The sequence below is a fragment of the Phodopus roborovskii genome, unplaced genomic scaffold, assembly GCF_943737965.1.
Source record: "Phodopus roborovskii unplaced genomic scaffold, PHOROB, whole genome shotgun sequence".
Classification (NCBI taxonomy): domain Eukaryota; kingdom Metazoa; phylum Chordata; class Mammalia; order Rodentia; family Cricetidae; genus Phodopus; species Phodopus roborovskii.
The window spans coordinates 555,157-563,580 of NW_026125927.1; positions in this window are offsets into that span (position 1 = coordinate 555,157).

Consider the following 8,424-nt stretch of genomic DNA (forward strand, 5'->3'; position numbering starts at 1 on the left):
TACATCGACTCACCATAATTTAATCAACTAGCTCCTGTTTGATAGATACTTGTTTTCAGTTTTTCTTTTTGTTCCCCTTGAAGAAGAAGCAAGTTGCAGAAATGGCTCAGTAAGTAACAGCATTTGCTGTGAAAGCAAGAGGACCTGAGTTCAGATTCCTGGCACTCACAGAAAATCTGTTGTGAAATATTTATTTAAGTATGTAAAGATGTGTTGCTGTTTTCTTTGCCTGTTTAAGGCACCTGATTGTTCTAATAAAAAGCTGAATAGCCAATAGTGAGGGAGGAGTTGTAGGTGAGCCTTGTAGGCAGGGAAAGTAAGTGAGAGGAGGAATTTAGGCTGGGGAGAGAAAGAAAAAGATGAAAGGGATTTTCCAGGGGTCAGACAGCCAGACACAGAGGAAGCAGGACAGAAATACAGAATGAAAGGTAAAAAGCCCTGAGGCAAAACAGATGAATAGAAACAACTTAGATTAAGTTAAAAGAGCTAGTGGGACACGCCTAAGCTAAGGCTGAGCATTCATAATTAACAATAATTAAGTCCCCATATCTTTATTTGGGAGCTGATTGGTGACCCAAAGAAAATTACAACTACAGCCTGTAGTCACAGCACTGGAGAGGCAGAGTTAGGCAGGATCCTGGTAGCTCACTGGCCAGCCAGTCTAGATGAAGCACTATGCCTCAGGTTCATTGCAAGACCCTGTCTTGAAAAACATAAGGTGATGAGTGATAAAGATACTTGATACTCTCCTCTGGGCTCCCCATACATGTGCATGGGTATGAACACAAACACACACAAATAAGAACACTGAAATAACTGTTTCCTCCAAATGATTTGAATGTTACTTAAAGATACTAGATACCCTCCTCTGGGCTTCCCATACATGTGCATGGGTGTGAACACAAACACACACACATACACACAAATAAGAACACTGAAAATAACTATCTTTGTGTATATGATCTGTGTTTCCCCCAGATGAATTGTTAGTGTCCTATTTTAAAATGTTACTAGATATTGCCGAACTATTTTTTTCTAGATTGTAAATATTATAAATGCAGAGATATATATGTTGTTTTGATTGTTGCTGTTCATATAGAATAGAGTGATGAAGAGTATGTGCTCAAGAAATCTGTTGGATGAATTTTCCAAGCTTAGAGCAATTCATCCTCCCCTGGCCATATATGGGAGTCTGCTCCCCTTTTGTCTAACTGAGAAGTGCTATAGCCATTCTCAGGTGTTCAGTAAGCAAACTCTGCTTTGACGGGATGGAGTTCAATACTCTTCATATCTAATTGTCCTGTGCATTGTCTCTCTGATGAATTGCCTGTTCACATCCTCTGAGTCCTACTTTCTATTTGGAATCTTTAGTATCCTTTGGATGGCCTATTAATTTTTCTAATATATTTGTTATTCATTCAATTTTTTAAAACCTGGATATGATGCCTCCTCGTGCCTGTAATCCCAACACTTGGGAGGCAGAGGCAAGTGAGATTACTGTTAGTTCAAAGCCAGCCTGGTTTACAATGTGAATCCCAAGCTAACCAGGGCTACCTAGTGAGAATCTGTCTCAAAAGAACTTACATTTCCTTATTAAGTGTGTGTGTGTGTGTGTGTGTGTGTGTGTTTGTGTGTGTGTGTGTATGCTTGTGTGAATGTACACAGGAGTATGTGTGTGGTAGTGGAGGTCAGAGGATAGCTGCTTTGGGAAGTTGGTTTTCTTCCATTAGGTGGGTACCAGGGATCAAATTCAGGTCATCAGGCTCAGCAGCAAGTACCTTTACCCAGTGAGCCACTTCACTGGCCCATCTTGTTGCACATTTTTATTATCTAGTTTATCTTGTTTCTATAATAATATATATGCATACAGGAATCTAATATTTGTGGGTTCAACTATGTTTATGTTTTTATTAAATTTTTCATTTATTTTACATTTATTTACATATCAACCAGAGGGGGTGTACCATCATGCCTGTTTTTTAATATTTTTATTACTTTAACTTACAAGTTATTTTTTAAAAATTGTGTGTATGTGTTTGTATGAGGGTATGTGCACATGAGTGAAAATGCTCACAGGAGTCAGAAAGTAGTGTTGGATGCCCTGGAGTTACAGCCAGTTGTGAGTCACCCAAAATGGGTACTGTAGTAAAATAGTATAATTGATTAACCACTAAGCCTTCTCTCCAACTCCATTTATTTATTTATCTATTTAGTTAGTAGTTAGGGAAGCCTTGTCTTTCTTTTCTCTTGACAAAGAGCTGATCATTTCAATGCTGTTTAAGAAGTAAGTCATGAGGATTGGGGGTTTAGCTCAGTGGTAGAGTGCTTGCCTAGAAAGCACAAGGCCCTGGGTTTGGTCCTCAGCTCTGAAAAACAAAAACAACAAGGAGTAAGTCATCCTTTACTCATGGATTGAAATAATCTTGTGTTATAAGTACGAATTCAACCTTGGTTTTTTCCTGACATTTTGGTGATTGATTTTTTTGTGCTTATGTCATAATTTTTATTCACAGTGTCTTATGGTGAATTTTTACATCTTTTTCATCATTTTCTTGACATTTATTCTTCCAAAGGAATAATAAAAATTATTTCAACTGGTTCCCTTAAAAGGCCCATTGGGAATTTTTATTATTAAATTGAGCCTGAAATGTTCATCATATTGCCCTCACATCTTTTTTTCCATTTAGTTTAGTTTAGTTTTATTTTAATTCTTTTATAAAATGTTATTGCTTTCATTGTGTAAATCATACCTTTTTCACAAGTTCATGATACTTTGTAGAGCTATCTCCTGCTGGAAAATAGAGAAAAGCTACCGATATATCTTGTGTGTGTGTGTGTGTGTGTGTGTGTGTGTGTGTGTGTGTTTAGGGTTTTTGCAACAGAGTTTCTCTGTGTAACAGCCCTGACTCCTGGCTGTCTTAGAACTCACTCTGTAGACCAGGCTGGCCTCGAACTCAGAGATCCACCTGCCTCTGCCTCCCAGGTGCTGAAACTAAGGCATGCACCACTAGTCCTGGCATACCTTCTTTCGCACTTATTTGGTGTGTGTGCCACAGCACACATGTGGAGGTCAGAGAGCAACTTATGGGAGTCAGTTCTCTCCTTCCATCATGTGGGCTCCAGGGATTAAACTCAGTTTGTCAGGCTTGGCTGCAAGTGTTTACCATCCAAACCATCAATCACATCAGCACTGATTTATATATATTTTCGTGTGCGCATACTTTTTTATCATATTATCTTATCAATTTTAATTGTGCTTTAGAAGCCTCTTGTATTTATATTTATATATATATGTATATATATATATATATTAATATCACACACACACACACACACAAAGAAAAAATGTGAATATAGGGGCTGGAGAGATGGCTCAGTGGTTAAGAGCACTTCCTTCTTTTCAGAGGACTAGAGTTTAGTTTCCAGCACCCATGTCTGGCAGCTCACTACTGTCTGTAACTTAAGATCTAGGACATCCGAAGCCTCCGGTTTCCTCCAGGACCTGCTATCATGTGTGCATCCCCTGTAGTAGGAAATATTAAAAATAAATGTTAGAATATGCTGATTTTCCCCTTTGCATCCTGAATCATTTATAGTAAAACATGCTGACTGATATACACACATTATAAATATTTCTGTTACTCCTGGTTTTGTTCTGATTTTTACATTTTTTTGAGGCAGGGTCTCTCTAGGTTGCCTTCTATTTTACATTTTGAGAAAGGGTCTCATTGTTACCCTGGCTGGGTTTGAACTTGTTATGTGGCTCAGTCTGCCTTCAGGCCTTCAGACTCACAGAGATCCAACTGCAAGTGACCACTAAACCTGACCAAGCTTTTAATTTATAAAATAAAAAAAAAATATTTGCTATAGTAACAGGCCCAGTTCTTGGTACTGCTTTCTGTCTTAGTCTGTTTTTTTTTTTTTTCCACAGCTGTAACAGAACAGCACCCACTGGGTAACTTAAAACAATAGAAGTTTGTTTGACTTGTGGCTGGGAAGTATATGATAGAGGGACCACACTTGGTGTTACCATGTGGAGAGTATCACATGAAAGATAGCTGGAGACAGAGGAAGAGGAAAGGGGGAAGGGTGGGGGAAGGTGGAGGGAGGGAGTGGGATTGAGGGAGAAACAGAATCCTGAAAAACAGACTCTCCAGAATTAAGCTCCTGTGATGCTGAGACTTTCCCAGGATAATCTCAGGGCAGAGTCCTTGTAATGTAACCGACCTCTCAAAGGCCCTACTCCTTAATGTGGTTATAAAAGCAATTCAGTTCGACATGAGTTTTGGAGGGAACATTCAGATAACAGCACCTCCCAGTCCCTCTGCGACCATTGGGAGCGCTGCACAGTTCCTGTGTATGACTCATCACCTTCTGCTAAACTCGCAGAGTCTCAGCTGCCTTTTAATGTCCAGTGGCTTTGTGTCTCCTCTTGGCTCTCAAATCTCCTTTGTACTGATAGCTTTCTTGATACACTTTAAGACATTTTAAACACTCGCTTGCCTGTTTGTTTGTTCTGGTTGTGCTTAGTGGGAGAGCTGGTATGCAAGAATTCAGTCCACTCTCACTGCTGCCTCAAATAGAAAAATCAACATTTTGAGCTTTTTTTTTTTTTATTCCTTCTTCTTGTTTTACTTCATCGGGGTGTTTGAAATTTTCATATTGTTCTGTAATCCTAATTTCCACGGTCACATAATGTGCGTTCTAAATTTATATGGGCACAATATTCATCCCTAATCAATGCAATTTTTGTTTGTTTTGATTTTTAGCTCTTTGTTGTGAATCAATATTTGATTGGGTGGATTTTAGTCACAAAAATGCTCCCCCTCTTTATCCTGTTCCAACTCCCTTGATTTCTTTCCAAGTTCCTTTCTGCAGCTGCTCTGCTGGAATTCTTGCTTCCTGCTTGTATTACTGTTTCTTTAGCGTTACACCTTTCTCTTTCTAGGCTACGTGGCCTCTCACATGCTGGAGCAGATCCTTTAAATTCCTGAAAAGGGTTTGGGGAGGTAAATTTTAAGCCCTTGCATGTCTGAAAATGTCTCCATACTGTTCTCACCCTTGATAGTTGAGGTTACATTATCCTAGTTCTTGTACAACACTTAGAAATACTGATGAGAAATCAATGGAGGGGTAATCATATTCTTTTGAAGCAATGTGTTTTTCTTCTATGGAAATTTGATTTTGCTTTATTTCTGTTGTTCTGATGTTTGACTTTAGTGGGTCCACGTATTCATATTTTTATTTTTTTAAATTTACTATTGTGTGTATGGATGATATGTGTGTGACGAGTGGAGGCACATGCTATGCCTATGTATTGAGAAAGAGGTCAGAGGAAAACTTTATAGCTTAGTTCTATAATGCCATCTTTACATGGATTCTGTGACTCCAACTAATGTCATCAGGCTTGCTCAGCAAGCGTTTTACCCAGTGAGCCCTATATTTAAAATTGTTATCTTCCTTGGATTTGATTGACTTAAAAAAAGAGAGAAATTGTGTGTGTGTGTGTGTGTGTGTGTGTGTGTGTGTGTGTATGTGTGTGTAGGTTTCCATGGGGATCTCCTGGAGCTGGCATTACAAACAGTTGGGAGCCACCAGACATGGGTGCAGGGGACCAAACCTGGGTCTTACGCAAGAGTAACAATCACTCTTAACTGCTGAACCATCCCTCTAGCCCTGCCCTGCCCCCAGTGGCTCTACAACATGAAAATTGGTGTTCATTTGTTTCATCTCCTGGGCAATTTTTCATCTTCGTTAAAACTTATTTTCTCCCCTTTATTTTCTTTAGCTCTCCTGGAAGTCCCATTAATTCAGTCCTGGCACCACTCAGTCTGTTCTTGTTCCCTCAACTTTTCTCTCACGTTTTAATCTCCTTTGTTTCCTGTTTGCTTGATGTTCCAAGAAAGTGACTCAGACAATCTTGTCCAGCCAGAGTTTGTGATATTCAAGCTTTATTTTCTGTCTTTAATAGGTTTTTCCTCAACAGTTAATTCCTGCTTTATGAACGAGATAGCTTCTCTAATCTTCCTCCAGATCTTAGTTATAATTAATTCTAAGTCATCTTTTATTTGCTACGTGTACCCTCTAGAACATTCATGTAAGTCAGGGCCTTATGTGATTCATTCATTGCAAGGCATCCATCCAAAGAAATCTAGGTCAGCGTCTAAAATTCTTAACAGGTCATTTTTAGCTTTACTTTACTTTCTTGAGAAGAACTAAAGAAGAAATACATTTTTAATTCCCACCTAACTTCTCCAATGTCCCCTTCCTCCACTGTCACCTCTCTAAAACCTGTCACACTAGTGATCATCCATCTTTGAAAAATTTCTCCATCACTTTTCCAACCCTCCTGAAGATCCTCAGAAATTCCCCCACCCCCACCCTTTATCCATTTTCTTCCTATTGGGATATACAGAGCTTTAAAAAGCCTTCTGGTTGGTAGACTTTCCTGTACATTCTCTACAATAAAGGAAACCCAGGAGCAGGAAGAAGCTTTTTTCCTTTAGAAACTGAATGCAATGAGAAGGAAAAACACATGACTATTCATACTACAATTTCCCTCACACTTTTCCAAGGAAATATTTGGAAGTCTGTCTAAATACAAGTCCTGTATTCCATAGGAGCTCTCAGAAACCACTCCTTCAGTTGAATCCTCATCTTGTTCGCTCTGGAGTGAACTTAAATACTTGTTTATTTATTTTCGTATCTTAGCGTTCCTGCTGAGCCTGACTGAATTCACCAGGAGTGCTTGCCATAAACTTTAGAGCCAGGAAGTAGCAGACATTCCATACTTGTATATGTGCTGGGGGGATCTGTTCACCAACTTTACATGTTTGCAAGCTCTTGTCAGATGGTTTTTTTGTTTGTTTGTTCTGTAGACCAGGCTGGCCTCAAACTCACAGAGATCCACCTACATCTCCCTCCCAAGTGCTGGGATCTAAGGCATGTGCCACCACTGTCCTGCTTGGCGCTTTTTTTTTTTTTTTTTTTTTTTGAGACAGAGTTTCTCTGTTTTATAGTCTGTCCTGGAACTAGGTCTTTTAGACCTGGATGGCCTCAGACGCCTCAGAGATCCACCTGCCTCTGCCTCCACAGTGCTGGAATTAAAGGCATGTGCCACCACTGCCTGGCTTGGCTTTTGTTTTTAAAAGTTATTTTATTTACCATTGTTAGAGTGTGTGTGGGTGTGTGTGTGTGTGTGTGTGCGCACACACACACACACACTCATGACAGCTACTGTGTGTCAGTGGAAGTCGGAGCTCAACTTTTGGAAGTTAGTTCTCTCCTTCTACCTATGTCCTGAAAGACAAACTCTCAGGCTGTTTGGCTTTTATCTCTCCAGTCCTTGTTCTGTTTGTGTTTTTGTCTGTTTGACACAATGGTCTTGCCATGTAACCCAGGCTGGCCTATAGTTAACTCACACCCTTTGATCACAAAGCAAGTCCAGGGCCTAGAGAACTGCTTAGTGTTTGAAAACAGTGTTTTAGGTTTCATTTTATATTTGTCTGGGTTTTCATAACTCATCCCATTCAACTGAAGCAAATCAGAGGGGGCAGTATTCCAACCGAGCTCTTGGGAGGGTGTGTGGTGTCTTAGTTTGCTTCCTATTGGTGGAATAAAGACCATGACCAAAAGCAACTTGGGAAGGAAAGTGTTTATTTCATCTTAGACTTCCAGTTAACACTCCATCACTGAGGTGAATCAGGGCAGGAACTCAAGTAGGGCAGGGTCCTGGAGGCAGGAGCTGATCCAGAGGCCAGGGAGCAGTGCTGCTTACTGGCTTGGTCCTCCTGACTTGCTGAGCCTGCTTAAGTCAAGAAAGCTACTCTTAGGGCCTAGAGAGATGGCTCAACGCTTAAGAGCACAGACTGCTCTTCCAGAGGACTCAGGTTCAATTCTGGCAGAACATTCACACACAAAATAAAATAGTAAAAAAGTTTTAAAAAAGAAAAGCAAATGACTCGCAGACTTACCTCCAGGCCAATCTGATGAAGGCATTTTTGTCAGTTGAGTTTTTGTCTTTCCAGATATCTCTAGTTTGTGTCAAGATGAAAAAAAAACCAAAAAACAAAAAACCAACCAACACACATGAATATAGGTTTATACTGTGCTTATCCAAACCACTACCATCTCCCTCATCTCATCAGTCCAGTTTGTAGCTATGGTTTTGAGACAGGGTCTCTTTAAGAAATCCAGGCTGGCCTTGAACACACTGTCCTTTTTCCTTGATCTTCTAGATGCTGTGATTCATGATCTTGCACTACCAGGTTTCTTTCCAGGTCCTTTACTCTAGCTTTATACCACAGTCATATTTGAGCTTTTAGTGTTTTATCTTGCTTTTGGAGAGCATAGATAATATGGTAGCCTCAGATTAGCTAAAGCAATGGGAGAGCTGTGCAAATTGGAAATAGATCTAAAATGAAT